Source organism: Lipophrys pholis (assembly GCF_963383615.2).
Source record: "Lipophrys pholis genome assembly, chromosome: 11".
Taxonomy (NCBI): domain Eukaryota; kingdom Metazoa; phylum Chordata; class Actinopteri; order Blenniiformes; family Blenniidae; genus Lipophrys; species Lipophrys pholis.
The window spans coordinates 16242795-16265827 of NC_137631.1; the positions used below are offsets into that span (position 1 = coordinate 16242795).

At 39.7% G+C, this 23033-nt stretch overlaps 1 protein-coding gene across 1 annotated transcript in view; it reads left to right on the forward strand.

Annotated features, from left to right (window-relative positions):
• Window positions 1-642: 642 nt before the first annotated feature.
• Window positions 643-23033, forward strand: part of shank3a (SH3 and multiple ankyrin repeat domains 3a) — a gene marked incomplete at its 3' end in the record, with an annotated part of 162246 nt that continues 139855 nt past the window's right edge. Inside the window, exon 1 of the mRNA XM_080475300.1 lies at window positions 643-763. The remainder of the gene's footprint in view (window positions 764-23033) is intronic.

Below are 23033 nucleotides of genomic sequence, written 5' to 3' on the forward strand. Positions count from 1 at the left end.
TTTGATGGATTCAGTGTCCTGGTGGTGAAGATACAGACCACGCCACTCACCTACGAGGGAGGGCTGAATGCCAAAGTCATTCATGAAATGTTGCTCAAACAGAGGCAAAGGGCCTCTGTCGAAACGGGCGACGCTCACTTACTGACACTTTGCTGTCTGTGTGGATAGAATTCTGACATTCTTTTGTTTGTGCCACTCAGTGGTGCATGTGCTTTCAATGCTGTAGAGTCAAATCGGTCCAGTGTGTAGTTGCTGATAAACAATTGATAACGGGCTTGTTGACATTACAGTAGACACCCTAGAAAAGTCCTGACTGGTTAGGAAATGAAAACATGAGATGTCCTATTCTCAGGACATCAAATATAGACAGACTTTTTCCATCGCAGTTCTCATGAACAATTTTGACATATTGTGTTATTTGTCTGAATTTAAACAATTCAAGAGTAGTCACTTTAAAATAAATCACATTTGTGTTTAATGATCACATGGAATTGTGTAAGAGTGGGGACAGAATTAGTAAATCAACAGTATTAACTGTTAAGATGTTATTTTAAGCCTGTAGCGTGTGTCTTGGGATGAGGCCAGATGGACGTCTGTGATCCTATTATCTCTGTTACTTGTCGCGGTTGTGGGTCTGCCTCCAGATCCTGCATTCCCACAGTGGACGCATGGACAACTTCGGTGTTTTCTATTCATTAACTCAGAGAAGACCTTCACATTCCCCGCCTCTTTATTCAAAAAGCAGGACTGAGATTGTTGCCTGGTAAGTCTTTTTCACGTGTTGATATTGTAATGAACTACTCCTGTTGGTGCATCATTCTCTGATTCTCTGGCGTAACGACTGTATTTCCTATAGATGTTGAATCATGTGTCACACAGTGTTGATTGGTGGAGTGAACATGACTCTGCACCAATATAATGTAGGACTGCATCTTTAATAGGATTGGTACATCCCAGATGTTCTGATAAGCAGTATAATGTGGCAGCACTCCACACTAAATGCTCCATGAATGATAGACACTCGGCACCTTAAATGAAAAGACGGGGATCATTTTCTTGTAGTACTTCCATATGTGCATATCTTTAGCTTAATATCGCAGCACCTGCGACAAAAAATGACACAGGAGGTACAGTTTAAAGATGGATGATGATGATGATGATGATGATGATGATGATGATAAAAAAACGAAACATTGTAATTATTGTTTAAATGGCTGTCTATAAAACGGCCCAGATTGTCATGAGGATGCATTCACATTTGAGGCATTTCATCACACCCCTTTTAAATATGTATGATGACTTTTCCCATAGTCTGTTTCATGTTGTCCTGTGGTGGGTGGATCGGGAAATGTGGTGAGATGAAGGATAAAATATGATATCTTCATTTTTTTTTTCACAGGCAGGCTGAATAAGAGCAGGGAAAGTAAAGGATCCTAAAGATTTGAACAAAATGTTTTGACAAGTTCTAATGGATATTTGTTTTACTTACATTTGTTTAAGGCTGAAATGTTGCATAAATTGACTTGTTTTTGGGTCAGTAGGCATTGTTGTCAGTTTATTTTTTAAAGCCATACAATTGGAACTCATTCATTCAGAAATAGCGACAGAACAACTTAACATGTCTGTAGGTGACTTTGAATAAACGTCTGACCATGACATGTTAATTCAAATCAGTCAGGTGCATCAGCTGATTAATTTCTATTTCAAATACAGGTTTGTAGCTTGACTACCTGTTTTCGACTTTACATCAAGGAAGAGCGGAGTCTTATAGGTGTGATTGTTCGCTATACCTTTAGAATCAATATGCCTTTTACTACATAAATACACTCCTAAATTGTATTGATCGTGTCCGCCGTGGAAGCCTGTGGGATTGGGTGTATGGACCCAACTCTGAGGCTGTGTGAGGTTTCGAGGATACGCTAATTTATGTTCGGATAAAGAAGTTACTGAATCATTTACATTTACATAAACACTACAGGGATGTTGAATGCAAAATTGTTGTTATTTATGAGGGACTGTGTACAGTATTACATTTAAATGATGCCATTTAATATCTCAAACCAGAGTTGAATAAAGGAAAATCTTTCATCCCCTGCAGTCACCTGTAATGTGATTCTACTTGATGGGTAATTATGTGTACAGAATATCGTTGTATCTGCTGTACAACATTTTATGAGTAACAGCCAAGAACATACGTCTATTTATAAGAGGTAAACAAAGTAATTGCTCACTATATACTTCATCTCTCATCATCTAAACCACTGTATCCAGGTGGGAAGTGAAGGGCAATGACAGGGTTCATCACACATACTTACACTAATGGCCAATTTAGCGTCAGCATTTGACCTCACTGTGAAGAATTGCTTTATATTAAACAAAGATATTACTGCACAGAAGAGCAGAGCTCCAAATAATTGAGACCAAAAAGCAGTCAAATCTATGTCTGACTTGACTGCTTTGCTTTGATAGTCTCGTCTTTGAGCGACGACCTGAAAAAATGGATTGATGCCCATTCGTAATTCAGATTAAAACGTTTCCACACTTTTCTCTGTTCAACAGTCGCATTAATCAGTATCTTCCAGAACAGGCAAATTGAAACACAATCTTGCGGACTACTACAAAACAATTATAGAAGGGCTCCTTTCCATTTTGCCTGGTTTACCATTTCGCAAGCACCTCTGCTTGAGAGGCTGGCCGCTTCCCCAGACTCATGATCCCTTTTTGTGTCTGGCCAGCTGGTTTCAAAGTAATTTGCTGAGGTTTGATGTTAAAGAGCCATTTCTTTTCCCATGCTGGTGTAAAATCACCATCTGTCTCAGTGTCTGCTCTGATTTGAGTGGTCTCTCTGCCGGAGCGACCTGCAGATACACTCAAGCCAAGCTTCACACCCTGTAAAGCTTCACAATTTTACACAGTGTGCCTATTGTAAAAAAAAAAACAACAACCAAGAATTCATTTAGAAGAAATAACATTATTTCTTTTAATATTTTCAATAAGAGTGGCATTTCTAACAGACCAGAATCAAATGTATCTGAAACCTTTTAAATGAGGGTTTTTGTTTAGTTTTTTTTTCTAATCACTTCAGCTGCTGGGCTTTCTTTCTCTGGTTCTTTTCATGATCAGATCTATCGCCAGATGTAATCCCCGATTATCTTGCTGATTTTGAGATCAAGGCTCTATGAGATCTGTGCCATTTGCCTTTTTCTCAGTGAGGAAAAAAATAAGTGTTTTCATGACTGTAGAATGGATTTCAGACCAATTAGAGCTTTAACAATGCAGATAGCAGTGAGACTGACAATGATACACGCATGCATTCACACTGACGTGCAGCGGTCCATCGCACGTTTTTGGACTGTGGTGGGAAACCGAGAGACTCATGCACACAGAGGGAACATGCAAACCCTAAACCAGACTCGCTGGTTTATCTGTTTAACCTCGTGTTGATCGTTTTATGAGAAATGTATAGATTTTTCAGATGTGCTCATATTAGATATTTAATTAATGTATATTTGGTAGTTTCAGGCATATTTTTCCATCCCTGTACTGAATGTAATTGTGTATGTGTATATGTTTAAAATATCACAGATACACAGAAAAAAAACCAAAAAAACAATAGCTGTTGCTTTGTAAATTGTCCCAGCAGCAGAGGAAAGGCGAGATTAGCATGATCAGGATTACCATATTTTTTAAAAGAGAGGAACTAGAAGCCTTTCCTGTGGTAATTAATTGACTTAATTTCAAACTCTCTCACTCTCTCTCTCTCCCCCTCCCCCCCCCCCCCATTTTCTTTCTCTATCCCTTTTCCACACTGTTTTCTGCCGGGCTGAATTAATGAGAGATCAGTGAAGGGATGTTTACAAGATTAACAAATGCCTCAACACTTAGTCTGTGTATGCAAGTGTCACTGGGGTCTGCGTTGTCCCAAAGGGCTGTAAGGATTACACCAGCATACCGTTCACCAGATACATATCAGTTATAGGAGCGGCTGTGAACACTACAATACTCATACAATAATAATGTATGTATTATGTAACAGCAGAAATGTTGAAAATCATGTAAAGGCTGTGACATTTTACCATACCGTATTCTTTCTTTACTTGTCCGTCCAGTTACTTTACTAGCATTTCTGTTGTATGTACACAGTCACACAAATATATCTACACACACACACACACACACACACACACACACACACACACACACACACACACACACACACACACACACACACACACACACACACACACACACACACACACACACACACACACACACGCATGATGCAGTTAGTGTTCTCTCAGGTTTAAAAGAGTGACAGGTAAATTGCCCTTGTCGACAGGAGTTGATACTATTTAAGAAGCGATGAGTGGAGATACTCCACTAAATTATTCCTAATTTGTTTCTCCTATAGACCTGCGGTAGCGGTGAGTGTGTTTAATGAACTTTACATGTCTGTGTGCGCGTGAGTGTTGAATGTGATGTCATTTGTGTGTGAGAGAGGTGCAGCTGTGTTGTTTGCCTCCCAGCTCCAAAGGGAGAGCTCTTGCAGCTGTCTCTGTCTCGCAGAAAGGCATCTTCAAAAGCCTGTAGCGAGCTGAAGGAGCACATTATTTGCTAAAGGTTACACGATAAACTGAATTTAGACGCCTTTGAAAACTGAATTAGCCCCACATTTTTCCCAACTAACTGTATTGTGATTTTATTTTATTTAATTTTTTTTGCCTTAGGGCCATGGTTTTCAGCAAAATGTTGTGTCAACGTTCAGTATGAGCATTTTACTCGGCTGTTGATATCTGACGTATTACTGGATAACAGGCATCAATACATATAGGTCCACCTGGAAATGATTTTGAACTCGTGCTCCACTTGGTATACCATCCTGCATTATGGTTAATATAAAAGGTTACTTCCAAGACAGGCAAGGACACTCATTAGTTACTGTCTATTCAGATCAACCTTTGAGATAATAGTGGAGTCGGGCCCAACTCTGAAACGCAAGCCCCTAACCTCTCATGAGGTTATGTCTCCATAACAACCAATCTAACTTGCGTATTCATTTTCAAGAAGATATATGTTAAAGAAGGAGTATTAAACGGTGTGTCTGAGCAGATTAGAGGTGTCGGATAAAGCTGAGAACACACAGGAGAGGTATGCAGATGTGAATGTTTGAAATAAAAGTCAGGACGCAAGCACTGTTAATATACCCCACACACTCTTAGGAAATTGTGGATTAAAGACAAACATGAAAGTTAATTCATAACTTTAAACAGTGATTATGAACTGAATCATTTATTTTAAGTGAGAAAACCTTTTGTTAATTTGAAATGACCGAGATAGCTGCAGTACTTAGCAGTAACGTTATTATTTTAGATACTTTATTCACGGTTTGGTGTCCGAAAAGAGCATCTTTAGCATTCTCACTTTGAAATGAACACAACAATCAATACTTGATTCATTGCAAGTACTTTTTAGACTGCATGTTGTGAGACACTGCAGTATTCGCGATAGATTATGCAGACTACAATTCTTGTCTTCTAATTCAGTGATGGTGTGGCATCAAAAGCAGGCATTTGATATTTTTTCACTGCATGCACTGACAGCCACTTAAAGATTAGTACTGATTTCTCTCTCTCTCTCTCTCTCTCTCTCTCTCTCTCTCTCTCTCTCTCTCTCTCTCTCTCTCTCTCTCTCTCTCTCTCTCTCTCTCTCTCTCTCTCTTTCTCTATGTGAGTTTACATGTATCAGTGCATTCCTAACCAAACAGTTTTCCCATAAATGTTATCGTCCCTGTAATGGCACTCCTACAAATGGTCAGACATTTATGTGGTAAATGTTTGTTTCAGGGCTCGTGGATTCAACACAGCAAGGTGAAGGATTTGTGCTTTGCTTTTTTTTTTTCTTGCATTACACAGTCACTTTTATCTACACCGTCACCTTTCGATAGTTTTGTCCTGTTCCGAGACATGGCGTGTTTTGTGAAGCAGGAAAAAAAGGCAGTGGATGCAACGGCTCTCAATTCATCGCCCCTGAGAAAGAAAATAATCATTTCTCTCTGCTTGCTGTTGGGCTGAAGAGCCCCAATTTCACATGCATGCAAATGCGTACACAATTGGGCACGAACACACAAACGCGGAGAGGTGTTAGGTCATTATTGTCACTTTGGAGAAATGAACACTTCATCTTCAACTCTTTTCAGAGGCTGTTGGTTGACATTATTCCCGTAGAATGTCAGGTTATAGTCTCCCCTCAGGAAATGAACACAAAATGGGAAACTGCACTTTTCTGTATTTAACGTCCGCATTTTTGAAGTTCAGCTGCTTCAGACAGCACAGGTCAAGTTGGTAAAAGCACCAACCAGCTACTTCACTTGACTGTTCGGAAATGCACAAATGTATGTGTCAAATTAATGAATGTGATCAGACAAAATCAGTTTCTTTCTTTCACATCCTACAAATCACGGGGTGTATACGAGGACACTCTTATGTTCTGACAAAAAAAACTCACATCCGCATGCTGACTTGCAAATGATATTACACAAGCTCATAGATTCTCTTCTCAAGTGGTGCTTGAAATATTTCAGTAGAAGTAGGGGAGGGTGGTTACCTCCACACCTTTCCCTGGTGATTTACTCTGCTTTCATCCCTACAATCTTGATAATGCTTTATGATGTAACCCCACCTACTTGTACTGTTTGAGCCGCATGGTCCTCTCTTGTCACACTCAGCCCATTTTTGCATACGTCACTATCGTCACAGAGCTGCATTCGATGATAAAGTAATCCAAACCACGTCTATTATTCCGACCATCATAAACTATCCACTACTCTGGGCCCTCTGCCAGTGCTGTCATTGTGGTGTAATAGGTGATTCATCAGCAAGCGTGTGCGTCTGCTTGTGGCCGAGTTTGTGTGTCACTGGGTGACATCTCGGCATTTCAGACGTGAGGTACCAATGAAGAAGTCGAGGGTCACTAGGTGTTTCCCACTGCTCATCTTTTTTTGTCTGCGAGGCACACGTTAATCTATGCGCTGTATAAATAATATTTTCAAAAGGGTTTCAGTGGGTGTATCACATTTATTAACTCTGATGACACGAGTGGAAATGAGGACTAATAGTTATGGTCTGATAGACTCTGGCATGTAGCAGCTAACAGTCCTGAGAATGGTTTTTTACACCCGATGCCCTGTGCAGTCATGTTTGATATGCTGCTTTCCTCCCCGTTGCTCAACTCCTACCGCTGTACTGTAATTACTGCGCTTGGCAGACAGTCACGACACATCGACAACAGACACATTTGGATTGGATGGGAAAAAGAAAGGGGAAGAAGGGAGTTGTGGGGGTGGGGAAGGCCACATATTTAGTTTAGCAACTTCTTACAGAAATATGATGTTGCAGTGAGGACCTTAGTCACAGAACAAGCTGTTTGAGCAGTGACAGGTGGACATATGTTTGCAGTTGAGTGCCAGTGTGCGCCTGTGTCTGTGTCTGATGTGACATGGTACAGTGGCTTTTCTTTTGATAATTAACTACTTTCAGTGGCAGTGTTTGTGTCTGATATTTCCCAAGATCCTTTTTTTTTTTACCGGCGATACATCAGTCGATTATAGTGGTGAGGCTGTTTTGTTCTGTGGAAAGGTACAATGAAGAAATCCCTCACCATAGAGATACCTCGTCATAATTGGAAATGTGACAAGCTGAACATATTTCAATGCCCTTTTGAATTACTATGAAAGCACATTTAATCAGAGGATAGCCCCCCCCCCCCAAAAAAGACATGATTTTAAACAGACGCTGTACAAAATATTCACAGCACAAAATGTTTAGCACATTGTCTTGCGTTGTATAATATAGGAATAGATGTGCCATTCATTCACACTCAATAGTCCAGCATTATACTTGTGAAAACAGTCTTTAAAATAGTTTTAGATTTCTAAAGTTTAGAAATAAAAAAAGAAATCCCAAGGCTACCATTTTCTTACAAAAGTAGTCAGCTGTTGGTGACCAATAAGACTGCGAAATATATTGGGAATTTATTGTTATCTCAATATTAGCATGTGCATTATATATATTGCAAAAGATTGACTGATAAATTGGGTTTCTTCATGGTCTGTATGTCAACATATTTGACCCAACAGATGCTGCACTAAATGCTCACCCACTCGACCCTGTCTAAGGTCAGAAAATGTGAGCCTCTGATGATGGGGGAAACATGGATGAGCGAGAGAAAGAGCACTGTTATTTCGAAGAATAAATCTCAAAGAACGAAGACATGCATATTTTCTACTTGTTTATCGCAAATCATATCATGATCATAATACTCACCACCATTATCACATATTGCATGTACACTTGATATCTTGCAGTGCTAATGACCAAGCACCCATAAGTCAAGTCCATAATGTCCAGCAGAACGTCAGTGGTCCTCTGCAGAGACCCCAAAAAAACTGTCTGGAAGGAGACCGACTGTGGCAGAACTCTATCTGCCACTTTTTAGGAGCGAGACAGAAGGAGACATAAGACGGCCCGTTTGCGGTTTGTCCAACAGCACGAAGAATCCACCAGCCTGAGGGAACACATTCTGAATCTGGGAAGATCCACAAACTCAAAGTCTACTTAACATCACACACTGCTGATCGCCGACAGAATACCATCTCGGCTGCTGCAGAGACTGGAGTAGCGATCGGCACTAAATGAAGAATGAATACAGCCAGATGCACAGGCCCTTGAGTACATGTGACCTCAAACTGTGGCACGAATCTGCCAACAGCCCAGGCGTATGAGTTGCAAGTGGTTTCAGGACAACTTTGTGACTGCCCTTAAAATCCAGACGAAAATCTTACATAACGTCTGTGGAGAGCCCTGAAGATGGCATTTCACAGAAATTTCCAATGCCATCAGTTTGACAGAGTGTGATATATTGTACTATGTGCTAATGAACTGTGTTCTTCTTTGTTACTTGACGATTTCAGGTGTCATATGTATCACGCAGCTTTGACCACTGAGGTGCCATCTCACTGGGCCCTGGAAGAGAAAATGGACAACAATGATTAGGTCACTTGAATCAGTCTCTACAAAGTGTCAACTCATTTGGAACAGTGATTAATAATTAAAAAACCCTAACCAACATTAGAAATAGACACTAATAAAATATTGAAAGATTTGGAGTTCTGCACAGAAGAGATACTAGGTAATTTAAAGGTGTACGACATTGAGGAACCATTTGTAGTTAAAAACATTGATTTATGTCCAGACTATATCCAGACAATGAGTCTGGCGAGGTTAAGGTGAATGTTTGTGTGTATCTCTTGTGTGTGTTTTGTGTGTGTCGGTGAGACGCGTCAGTACAATAGTTCACATCAACAAACACGTTGTGTGGTATTCTGCTGCAGGATGGAAGAGTCCTACACGCTCTCCTTGTTCTGCAGAGGTTAACAGGCTAACTGAAATGTGAAAGCCTTCCTCTATCGTGAGAAACTTTCCTGGTTAATGTTGAAACTTCCAGCGGGCTGTCACAGTAGAGGGAGTGTTGTGTGGGAGTCTGGACTGCTCCAAGCTCCGCGGCTGAATGGTTATTGCAGCTGAGGAGTTCACAGACATTTGGATGAACGGTGAGCAGGACCTCCGGAGGGGAAGCAGGGATCCTGGAGGACAGAGAGTCTGGTGAAGGAGCGTCTCGGGACCGGGAATAATGGATTCTCTAATCGCTGTTTTTGGGGAGTAGTATGTACAGTGGACATCGCTGAGGGTATCAGGCTACATTTACAGTTACAGTTTCTGATGCTGCTGGTTTTGTGTGACAGATTCTGTGATACCGCATTCTGCCTACAGGTACTGTAGCGTTAAGTACTGTTGAGTACTTATAGTCCAACACTATCAAGGCAGAAGGAATCCATCATCTGTGTTTTAAAATAAACATTCTAAATCGCATTGCAAATAATAAATACATGCATTTAAATCTGTTGAGTTGGAAAACAGTTTTGCTCATCTTAGATTTTATTAAATTATCCTTGTTTACTATAAACTTGCGACATTGTTGGATGGCGACTCAAAATAAAAACAGATGTTCAGATGGGTATATTTATTTATAGGCTAAGATGTCGGCACATGCTTTGTTATTAATTAAAACCTAAACTATGTTGGAATAACCTTCAGCGATACCGATATTGCAGCTATGAGGAGAATCTGCTTCGAAAAGTACACCAGGTTTCATATTGTCACATGACTGATTATTTTCCCCGTCAAGGTTTGCAGTTAGTTGTTAGTATAGTATTTCTGGATCAGTGTTGTGCAGTTAAGCTAAAGTGTTAAAAAAAAACGTTATGTTGCGTTGGGTTTTAGCAAAAGGTACGATTCGCCTGCAAGAACCAAGAATGGCTACCAGTCAGATGTGGATTTACTGTGGCAAATCTTTCCATGGTTGTTGACAGAGATGAGACAAAGGAGGCTGTCGCCTTTCAGCACTGGGTTGTCACATAGACAGACAGCGCGGCACACAATTGGCAACTTTGAGTCACCAATCAACCTAATATTTGTTTGTGTGACCCCCTGAGAGGACGCCGGAGCACGTAGGAAGATGTCACGTTGAAGATGTAGATGAGAGCTCTAAATGGCAAAGTTTGCACTTAAACTGCATGTTTAGCTTTTGTTGCCAAACATATTTTAATAGTTTTTAATGTTTTAGTTCATCAAAATCAAAACGTAGCATATAATCTGTTTTTCCAAACCTGAAAGACTCTTTGGCATGTGTTTAAGAAAACTTCACAGCCCAGTATACAAGAATTATGCAAGTGGAAGTAAAAAAAAAAAAGAGAAAAAGAAAAAAAAAAGGTAAATAAATAAAATGCAAAAAATGTTTTGCTTAATATTAAATAGAGTAAAAGACTAAAATGCGTTCATCTTGGAGCATTACCTTAAAGCACAATGACTTGTTTTCAGGGTGATATTGCCCAATCCCAAACTTGGAAATCCAAAATATGTAAGCTACAAAATAACACACTTTCAACAGATAAATATTCTGGGGTTGCAAAAATGCAAATAGTGGGATTTACAATAATTAGAATGAAGATCAGTATATGAGAACATTTGCTGTTCCCTGTGTTAATAATACGTCGGATTTTGTACCATTTGTTTGTCAGGATTAAGACACTGGATGCCTTTTAATCCACAAAAGAAACAGAATAAAACCTAACCATGAAATACTTTTTGTTAAGTGTCACTTTGTTTTGACAGTCCATTAAATATCGAAGCTGATGTAACAAACAGGAATGAAATAAGTGACAGCAAATATCCTGTTTGTATATGAAAGAAAAATCAAATTGAGCCAAGTCTGCACATGACTTGGATGTGAGAACAAAACAGTGTCTTATCATGCCTTGGCCTTAAAATCACGGGCAGGTAAATGCAGATTCTAGACGAAATAATTACATCAGGTTCACAGTAAATCCAATTCCAGGTTTTTAAACAGCAATCAGCGCGGCATTGCACAGAGCAATTCACTTCCTCCCAGGTTTTGTGATTCAATATGTAACTGTTGATGTCACCAGAGTCTATTTGTATGCAAATTAATTGTGTTACATCAAGCAGCTGACAGTACTGCAAAAAACATCGGAGGGTCTCAGGGATATTAAGCTATGGAATCCAGGTAGTTATTCACCATCAGTAAATCTGGTGTTACCATCAGCTCAGACGGAGGTAAAGGGACATTTTAGATGCGACTGCAGCCTGTGGTTTCTCAACACTCTCTGTATACCGAGCACACAGTGGAAGTCAAACACTGCAATCGATACCAGACTGGTGTATTGTTGTCTTCAGGACTGTTTGGTAAAGGCATGGCTGTGACAAATGTATTGTAAATCAAACACTTTTGTGTCACGTTCAGAAATCCACCAGCCATTTTCTGTTGTGTTTCAACTTATTGTTGGGCGCATTCAATTTGCTTTAATTACTATTGAGGTCAAATTGATTGAGGTTCACCCGGTTCAGAAAGACTGAATGTCCACAGTCGTCAGAAAAAAAGTGCACAAACCCTTTGAAACTAACTGAGCATGTGAGGGCCTAAAAAGACAACAATCTATTGCAACTATGGCAGGTTGATTCGAAAAAAAAAACCTGTACAGTATACCTCAAACATATATGCAGTGACTGATTTTTTTTGTCGCTCTTAAGAACCACATACATTAAGACTTACATGTGAAAATTAGACCCGAAAAGACATGGATTACATGAAACAAGTGTTTATTTTAAAGTTTTTCTTTAAATTAGCAGTGTTACAATATTAGAGCAAATATCAGTGTAAAATGTCAAGACAAATAAATAAAAGGCAAACATCTTCAAGTAAGCCCGACTGACTTTCATTTAACAAATACAACCAAAAAGCTGCACCCTAATGGGGTGCAGTGTCAAGTTTCTGTGACTCGTAGACATGAAGACACAGCGAGCGTTTCAGTCACATAGTTACAGACTGGAGTTTGTTTGTTTTTTTGCCTTTATTCAACATTGTTATAACAGAGCGACTAAACCTCCTCTCTTTTTTGGGACGCTCTTGAAGCAGCTGTGTTTCTTTGGAATCAACCAGCTCTGCAGATTCCTTTAATGCCCATGTCGCTCTCCAGGTCTCAATGTCTCACGTCGCTATTTGACTTTGGATATATTTAATCGCCTCGCCCTAATCTTAACCTAGTATCACAGAAATAATCATAATTATATCAGTATATTCACAACGGTGCTTAAATAATGTAAATTATGAATTAGATTAATGTCTTAACCAAGACCAAATTCAAAGTTAGGCCGTCGCAGGTTGACATTCAATAAATTAAATTCTATGTGAGATAGGAGGTGGAGCTTCAAATTTAACTTCTAAAATGTACTTTTACGTTATAGGAATAGGCTCCTCACGTATTTTCTGATGGGAACCAAGTCTGGTAAAAATGATATATCCAAAGATTTTTAATCAAGAACTGTAGATTTGCATCAAGCTGAAACGGTTAAGTCGATTTGGATAATTTAATACTTCGGTTGCGCTCCTGAGAATTATGTGCCAAATTAGATCAACTCCAAAGGTAAGAAGCACAATGCTCAGCCAAAACAAAACAAACATAAAAAAAAAAAAAACCCCAGTCCAGAGTAGAAGTTAAAAGCTTCAAATAAACATGGGCTCTGTTTATACGTCTGCTACACAGCAGGTGTGGTTTCCAGGGTGGAGCCCCACAGAGGAAGCTGCTGCGTTCAAAAACAACACAACTTAAGTTTGCCAAAGACCACCGTGACTCTACAATACTACTATTTACTGATTGTTTCGTGTAGTAATTTTACTTAAGTAATCAGATTGTTGGTGAAAATCATGCAGCGTGACACAAAGGGACTGTGTACCAACCTGTAAACTTATCCCCCACCATGAGTATGGCGTTTCTGCATGGACTTCCTTTTATAGAGTAGAAACAGCGAGGCAATAGAATAGAAATCTGCAACCTTTTCTGTCAAAAGAGTAATTTCTGTCACTTTCCACCAAATAAAATTCATGACTGCCACTTAGAATTAATTTTAGTGTTTGAGCTTTTGTAGCAATTCTTAGCAGTTTGAAACTTTTTTGCCTCTTTTGACTAATTCAGTTTGGTTATTTGAGCTATTTTAGCCATCTTAACCAATTGCTCTGTTCTTGACAGTTTTAAACATTTTTTTTCAATAGCAAATCAAGCTCTTTCATTTATTTAATTAATACATTTTTTTTGCCAATCCTCCTCCAATTTTTAAATTATTATTCTTTTTAACATTTTAGTGACGAAAATCTTATTGAAAATAATCCATAGAAATCTACTCTGGAATGAATTAAGAATTCAGTTTTTAAGAGAGCCATTGACAGCAACCAACTAAGACAATATGAACGATCTGAATCCCTTCTGTAATGAGGAATGCGTTATCGTTAGAACTGAACTTTGTCCACAACTGATTAGCAGCTACTGCAAACACTCAGTTGACATTACTGCTGCCAAAGGCGGTTTTACTAAACGGGCGGCTGTGGCTCAGTTTGGAGATTTGGTCGTCTTTCAATTGGAAGGTTGCACGTGTGATTCCACTGTCCAAACTCCAAATTGCTCCCGATGGGTAGATTGAGTGCCTTGCATGGCAGCCATCAAGACCTGTGTGTGTGTGTGTGTGTGTGTGTGTGTGTGTGTGTGTGTGTGTGTGTGTGTGTGTGTGTGTGTGTGTGTGTGTGTGTGTGTGTGTGTGTGTGTGTTGGGGGTGGGAACTCTATATGGGAAATATATATTTTTTTACCATTCATATTAATCCCAGGGTGTATTTCCTTTTTTTAGTTGCACTGTAAACATCCAACCCCAGACTTTGATTGGGACATAAAATATTATTGTTTGTCTTGTATATTTGTACCTCAGATGTAGATCAAGTTACATTTTGTAACCGATTTATTCGAAACACTAGGACAACTCCAAAGGTTTATTTAGTTTGGTCTTGCCACTATATAATAAGGCCCCCCACATATCACACTGCATATTAAAAAAAAAAAAAGAGTTCATTAAAGGCCAAGAGATTCTCTTTAATACTCGATCTGCAATAAAAGTGTGGTGCAGCACAAATGAGAGCAAGAGTAAGCCAAACTGAGTAAGCAGAAAGGGTCCTGGTCAGGGAGGGGACCAATAACTCAGTTGTCACACTTCAGGAGTCTCCTGCAGAAATGTGGGTTCCTGTTACAGAGATAATTATCTCAAAAGCAGGCACCAGGCAGGCTTTTATTGAACTTCTCTTGAGTGGAGGCAGTCCATCTCATTTTAACTGCGTTTTTAAATCGTAAAGTTGTTGGCGTGGCCTCCAGGTGACAAATCTGGTGAATGTCATATACAGTTAACACCGAGGTCCTACCTTACCTTACATGTGTAATGAGGCAAATCCTAGAATTCCAGCGTGACAACTCATACTGTCATGATAACGTCATGAAGGCACTGGGACAAGATGTCTCTTCTTATGCCCGCTACGCACTGTGATTTTCAGCCGTCCCAGATGAAAGATAGCAATCGTGAGAGAATGGTGGCAAAAACCTTTTGTCTTGGCTCTGAATCAGTCGATCTACTCCTTCAGACAGGTTGAAGGACGGATGTTGTCATGGTCTTACAACCAAAGGCAACCACTTATCAGCGCGATGTTAACGCTACAAACAAATAGATGCTTTGTGGCGGCAATGGAAAAACACAGCAAAAATAGTATGTGGGATGTAAACTAAAACTTCTTGGGGATTTCTCTCCATACGCATAAGTGCCACGAGGGTGAGGGCTCTGTTAATGTTTCGCCGGTTTCTTTTTCGTGAATGGATGGTGCACACCATCAGAGGAGAGGTTTGGTAGTTGGAGTTTACAAAGCTGAATGAAGCCTGAGATGATCTTCTTGAAAGAAATGGTAAAAGGTTTAAATCCGGTTGTATGTTGCTTGTGTAAGAAGTTTTTGATACTAAATTCATGGGTTTGCAAAAGCTTAAGTACTATTATTTGTAAGGGAGCGTTTTGGATGAATCACATGTTTGCTTCAGCCGCTACAAACCAGGATCCCAAGATTCCAAATTCAAGGAGTTACTTTTTTTATTTTAGAATTCAACTGGAGCTTAATTTGTTTCCAACAGTTTCTCATTTGCATTAACTGAATGCGGTCAAGCAAATCAGTGTATAATTCACAGATGTTAGGAAATCTGGTTCATTAATTATAGACATGAGGCTAAGGCTTTTTGCAATAAACAGCCTTATCTAGTTAGGAAATGTGCAACAGTAATGTGTTACGCTCTCCCCTTTTTCCTGTTCTAATTCTTTCCCATCACTGTGATATGGGCGGCTTAGACCGAAGACATGCTTTCAACCTTTATGTTTATAACAACAGATGACTAAAAAGAACTCCTGAGACTTTTAAGTAATTAGGAATTAGACTGTTTTCGTCACCTCAGGTGAGATTACATCCCATCTATCTATGCCGTCGATGTGGCTTTGTTGCTGTTTTTCCATTGTAGTTCAAGACAAATTGAACACAAGAGCGTTCTTCATATTTTCCCCAAGTTTCACCCGTCTTTATAAAAGAGTAGAAGGAGACTGTCTGGGGAGCAGTATTCAGTTCTTTACGATCCCCTACCTTGTTTCTAGTTCACGGTGATGATTCAACCGGCATGACAAGGCTGCAGCAAAGGCATCTTTTTACAGGTTAAGTAAATGCTTGTACGTTTTTCAGTAAAATAACCACCAGCAAACATAATTCAAATAACCGTATACAAGTATATTTGTACCAGAAAGCTTCTTTGATCCAACCACAAACTCGGAACATTTAATTTGAGCTTTTTCATGCCTTTTTTTATTTTCTTTTAATTTATTCTGTAAATAGTCCCTCGGCTAGCTCAGTTGGTAGAGCATGAGACTCACAATCTCAGGGGTAGTGGGTTCGTGTCCCACGCCGGGCGTCACCTTCCCGTGGGCTCACCACCTGCAGGAAGGTTCTTAATAGGTGCATTGTGATCTGGGTGACGGTGCTCAGACTGTCACCCCCGTGACCCGGAAACGGATAAGCGGAAGAGAATGAATGAATGAATGAATTCTGTAAATACCACCTTTTAAACTGTCATTGTTTTCTGTTTATACAGTTGCTGATTGGACACATTCTGGTTGGAATGAATTGAAAGAACTAAGTTTTATGACATTGAAAATTGTTAAACTGCTTTGTTTGAAATTACAAAAAAAATAAAATAAAATAAAATCAGGGAAGAAAATATGTCAGTGTGTGTGTGTGTCAGATAAGATTTTGTATTGTGCAGTATTGACAGTTGCCTAGCAACACATTCATGAAGGCATGTAGTTCTCTGAATTTACTATTCAATGTGTTTGTTTTTTTTTACTTTTTTGACTACCAACCTGTGCCTGTCAATGGAGAAAGTCGTTATGTGTGGACGATTTGCCTGTGCAGTTGTCCTGATATCTTCATCTTTCTCCAGCATTAATGCTTGTACAATACCGTACAGAATCCTGCTTTTAGATTCTTCTGAATGAGGTGTCTTTGCATAGTGTCCCAGACCAGAGCCCCGGTTTGATCTGTGACTACCAGTGGACTTTATTGTGACCTACATATAAATGCCAGCTACAAATCAAATCGATAGCCATAAAAGATCAGGAATCAGAGGCTTAATTATAGTTGAAGTCCCAAGTTGAAACAGCCCAAATGGGTTAATATAATTAGTGTCCCTGCCCCAAGGTTTTCTCCCACATGTTCTTGTAAAGGAAAGTAGCTGGCAATTTCTTTTTTCCCCTTGCACTTTAATTTGCAGGTATTATGGCTCCCTGAAATTTACATGAATGAGGGTGAAGACAAGCACACACAATGAGATGGTGTTGGCTTTAAGAGCAGCAGTGGAAGAAGGCACCATAGTATAGTGACGTACATATGATCAAATGTGAAATACATTGATACTCCAATACCCAAGTTCCAATCATGCTTCTTCACTGGGAATGTGGTTTGTTCGTTGGCACATTTTCACAAAGTATAAATAATTTTTTTTTAAAGGGAAATAATACCAATATAACACTCCCATATGCACACATCTTCTAACGCGGCCTATTTACAGACCAGCCATTTTATTGGGTTATTTACTTTTCTTGGTTTTTAATGGCCTGTCTGCACACTTTATGTTTGCTGCCGCCGGTATTTATTTGATCACGTTCTTAAAATGGACAAACTTTCAACAACTGTCTTCTATCTATTCTGTCTATGATGCTTTTTGTATAACGGCCGGTCATATTCCTTATTATTTATATAACTTGCAGCATCTAATATATCAAACACTGTATGACTTACACACTTATAGATATTCAATTCAAATGATGTGCGATGCAGATTTATTGTCAACAATTAATTTTTTTGTCCAGACGTGTGATTTATTATCAGACGGACATTAAACATTTTACTGAGATTTTCCCACAGTCCTCCTGTTGCATTAACACCTATAGGGTTTTACAGGGTTCATTTGAAAACAACAGAAGGAAGAAGGAACACAAGCCTTAGCTTTGTTTTGAATCTTAACACCGGGATAGAATTGCCAATGGAACCGGTATGAATCCTCAGATTGATTAAAACAAGATGATATTGCTTTTTTTTTTCCCTGACAGCACATATTGCAGTTTTTCTGTAAACACTGAGATTTTGTCTGCCTCATTGTGTACAGTATGTTCAGTACATACAGCGTGCGCCAGTTTCAACTGCAATATAATTGTGTAATTTGCAGGCAGAAAGCCAGGCAAGGTGGTTGAAAGGCCCATCCTCTAATCAAATGGCAGGAACAGTCTCATCTCCGAGTTTGGGAGTATCCTTGGACAAGTTGGGTGAATTCAATCGAAAATGAAAAGAACTGTAAGAGTGCTGTGATGAAATGATGCTTTGTGAATGAGGTTCAGTTGATTTATCTCCCTTTGGTAGAGCTTTGTGATCAACTGCACATTTACCATTTTCAGCCTGTCCTTATTACTGTTGTTATTGTTATCAATATTTATATCAGGATTCCAGGTACTTGATCTTCAAGGGCTGTATTCTCACCTCATAATCAGCTGACAATAACTAAACTAAACTAATCATATTCTATTATCCCCCTTGGCTAAATTCCTTTTTTCCCCGCATTGACCGATCCTATTGCTCAGATACAGAGGTGCAGTCGCATTACGGTGCTCCAGGGAGCTGATGGGGGTCAAAGATCTTGCTCAGAGACCTACAGAGGACCCCTGTCTGTTGTGGGATTGGAACCTGCAATCTTCCGATACCAAGTCCACTTCTTTAACTTTTAGGCTACAACTACCAGATTACACAGATATTACAGGGAGTTTCTGTCAGGAGAATTACCAAGTAAAATAACCTCAGGGAGACAGAATACACAGAAATCACACACAGCGATTTGAAAAGTTTAAGACAATTTTATGACATTATTCTTGCGAGACGATGTCACAATACAATCTTTGCATGATTGTACAAGAGGTGGTCTGAATCTGAAGTCAGATAGCGCCTTCTTAAAGGCTGAATTGTTTTGAGACTGCATTGAAGGTCACCAAAACATAGCACAGAGGTTCCAAAAGTGCTGACATAGGTCATCCTTGAAGAAAGACTGCAACTTACACATCTTTCTTTATGAGACAAAACAAGATTTCTCTAACAGTTTCTCATGGCTTCAAGCATTTGCCTTTAAATGTCGTAGGTTTTTTTTTAAGTCAGGTAGCCACGGAGGCAGTTTAATGGACAAGCGGGATCTTCTTGCCCTTACAAGTACCTGTGCTTTGAGGTGATGGTTGATGTCTTTCTGTGCTATGAACCCACTACAAATGAGTTGGCTCTTGGCCAGCGTTCATCTGTAAGCATCGATTTGATGCTTGTGTTACACTCACCACAAGTGATTTAATGATAGATCTAGATCTTTTTTTTTTTTGTCATGGTAACTTTGGGCCTGGATGAAATGTGATTATTATTGCAAGTTTCTTTGGGATCCGCAAAACAGACACTATATATATATATATGTATAAGTTCAGTTACTATTTAAAAAAATACACATATCATCTAGGTCTCTATAGCATTGGAAGGAAATGAACAATGATTGTCTTTCACCCTTGTTATGGATTCCTAAGTTGTAAATATTCATTCAACTTCATGCATTAGTAGTACATTTAAAACATAGATGCATATAAAAAGAATATATATCATTTCTTGGTCTGTCATGTGGTCATTCGAATCAGTGTGCAAACTGTAGGGAGGTTTTTCCCGAATTTTTTTCCTGAACTATGTTATTACCTTTGTTGTGGGGTTTGGGGGTTGAACAATTAGTCAGTTTAATGCAGTTTAATGTTAAAAGATGTCTCTACAGAAACATCAGAATGTGTGAACAGGCCTTTTCATATTCTAACAAATCTTCTAAACATGGCTGCAAACTTGATCTATCAGACGTAACTCTGCAACGTTTTAGTCCTTCTCTGCCTCTGTATAGTTTGACAAAAACCAGCATTGAGCCCTGTGATATTATTGCCTGGTTAAACGCAGTGACCCTGATGCCACCATGTAACACATATTTGATAACGCTAATTGGAATCTGGCTCAGTGACATCTATGACCTCCCAGCATCCCCAGCCTTCCTTTTAAAAGCTGTGCTGGTGTGTGGAGAGATAATGCAGCACCGGGTGTGAAACAGGTCTTAATTGGCTGGCAGGCTTTATGAAAATTCTCTCTGGGGAACCCTATTGATTATTAATAGGCAGACTGCATCAAAGAGTCCACTGCCACTCCAGCAGCATCCCTTGAAACGCATGAGATCAACAGATACGGTATGTCTGCAACTTTTCCGCGGCCATTGAGAGAGAATTTGTAGACAGGCAGACAGAGGAAGTGGAGCACCGGAATAGGAAGAGAAAAATCTGTGAAGATCCTGTCAGAAAATGGATTTATTACAAATGATGTTGTTTGCTTTTCTCTGAGCTCCTGCAAGCATCCCATAGCAATGTAATTCAATCGCTGCTGGTTTAGTTACCCAACAAAATGATCTGTCTATAGTGTTTTAATTTTGCATTGTTATGGATCTATATGCATTCCGCTGTGTCAGTAAATGATGGTGCTCACTATAAATGATGGCCTCAAAAAGTTTCATTTGCTCCGCTGATGCATTGCACAGATTTAAATTTCTGACAAAGCATAGCAATTTCAGTGTCCTCAAAAAAATGTTTTCCTCTGAGAAAAAAAAAAGGGTTCTCTGTCAGTTTGCCATATTTCCAGGTCTGCCTGCAGGGGGGGGGGGGGGGGGTATGAAAAGCCATATTCAAGGAGCTTGCTGAGCAGATTTTCAGCCTTGCCAATAGAATCCAGACATACATTATTCTAACTCATAGGCTGCGTAAAATCATGATTTCCTTGCTTAGGAATATCATTGCAGTTTTTATGCGTGTCAGCTGTGTGTAGGTGTTGGTGTGTCGAAGAGAGATGGGAGGAGGAGCACATCTGCCTGCTGTGTCAGCCCATGTGAACTGGATAGAGACAGTGGCTTTGGGATGTGGTGCAGCTACTGTAGAATATCGATTCCAAAAGCTTTTAGCGCATGGCTAATTTTCCATATGGGGCCCTCTGCATGTGGCCTCGGGGCTCTGGATGGGTCAGGCAGCGTTTTGTTTACACTGAGTGGCTAATCCATGCGAGCTGGCTCTGTATTTAAGGGTGTGCATGCGTGTGTGTCAGAAAGAGAAGCTCAGACTGTGCATGACGTCTGCTGACACATTTGATGTTCAGAGAGAAATACACAACCCTACGCTTCACATACAAATGTGAGCTTGAGTTGTCATTTGCAGAAATACTTGCGGCATCCCCTCGAGTTGTTTGACTTTGTACACAAGGATAAGTAACACCTAAAGGTGAGTCTGTGACTGACTTTGCTCACATGACACAAGTCAGGAATATAGGTTCTATGTGAATAATATTATTTAAATGTAACTCAACAAGTTTCAGTCGGTGATGTGTTTGGCTACGGCAACTTTATGAAATGATGTGATTCCCTGAGTGATTGTCATGATGTGGATTGTGCCATAGTTTGATGACAGTGTTTACCAGTCTGGACCTGGTTGTGTGTCAACTTTGCTATGTTGCCTTCGCATGATTGCAGGATAACGTATTGTCATATTTGATAGAAGAACAGACTTTTGTATCCATGTATACAAGAATCACACTGTGTGGAGTGTACTCCTTAGTCTTGCTGTGGGATGTCAAGTACAACTTGCTGCTTTACTTGTCAGTCATTGTAATCTTGCCTCGTAGTCTGGTAGAACAGAACTGCTGTCATTGGTCATTAATGTCCAAACCAAAGAAAAATATCCATCAAATAGTTGTTGTACGGTGTTAGCATAGTCAAATGATAAAGCACTGAGCCAATAAATTGATGTTAACAATCTGTCACTATTACGTCGTCAGAAAACGTCAACTTCCCATAATCAAATATGCTTCTAATGACTCGCGTACAGTCTTTCAGTATCTACAGAGGTACCTAACTGACCTCCACTTCACCTGGAACACCGCTACTCAATTCAATTCAATTTTATCTTTATAATGTCCAGTACATCACAGTCATTTCTAAGCACCTTTACAAAGAAAAGCTCAACATTTCCACCAGAGTAAGCATAGGAGGCAGTGGAAAGGAAAAACTCTTTAACAGGAAGAAGCCTTTGCAGGACCAGGCTCAGAGGCGGCGTCTTTCTGCTGTTCTGGTTGGGGTGAGGTGTGGGGAGGGATTCAAACCCCAGTTCAGGCAGGGGGGTAGAAATTCTCCAGTCAATTCTGCAGACAAATCCATACGCTGCAGACGCATAGGTTCCAGTTCCACTGTCAGAGATTCTGTCTTGAGACTACTCAGTTATTGGGAAAAAGGGAACCTCTTTCCAACTCTGACACTGCAGTGCTTTCCACTGACGGTCCATTGGTCATCCAACCGAGTTCCTGATAGCAGTTGAGGAAAGTGTAGCACTTTGAGAAACCTTGTGTTGCAGAAACATGCACCATTTTCAGGTCTCACCAAAGAGTGAAGGGAGAAATATTGCCTCCCCACTTAAAGCGAAAAACGAGAAAAAGAAGGAATTAAGTCTGACAAGTTATTCTCGCCTGGTAAAAACAGGGTTTTTGTGGGAATAAAGAGATGGCATTGCATGGAGGTCTGAATGAATTGACTACAATTTCGTAATAGATATCTACAGAAGTCAACTTCATTGAAATACGAAAATTAGCTCATTAAATCTGACAGCTTAAACGAAACAAAAACTGCAAAACACCTGCTGAAGAAGCAAAATCAAAATTTCTCATCTTTGTTTGACGTTTTTGAGCCTCGCCGATTTATTACCGCCATTCATCTCCTCTGTGAGAGAGAGTGAGGTACTGCAGACAGGATAGACGAGCAGATGAACAAAACACAAGAAAATGTGTTGTGGAACATAGAGATAAAGTGTGTGTGTGTGTGTGTGTGTGTGTGTGTGTGTGTGTGTGTGTGTGTGTGTGTGTGTG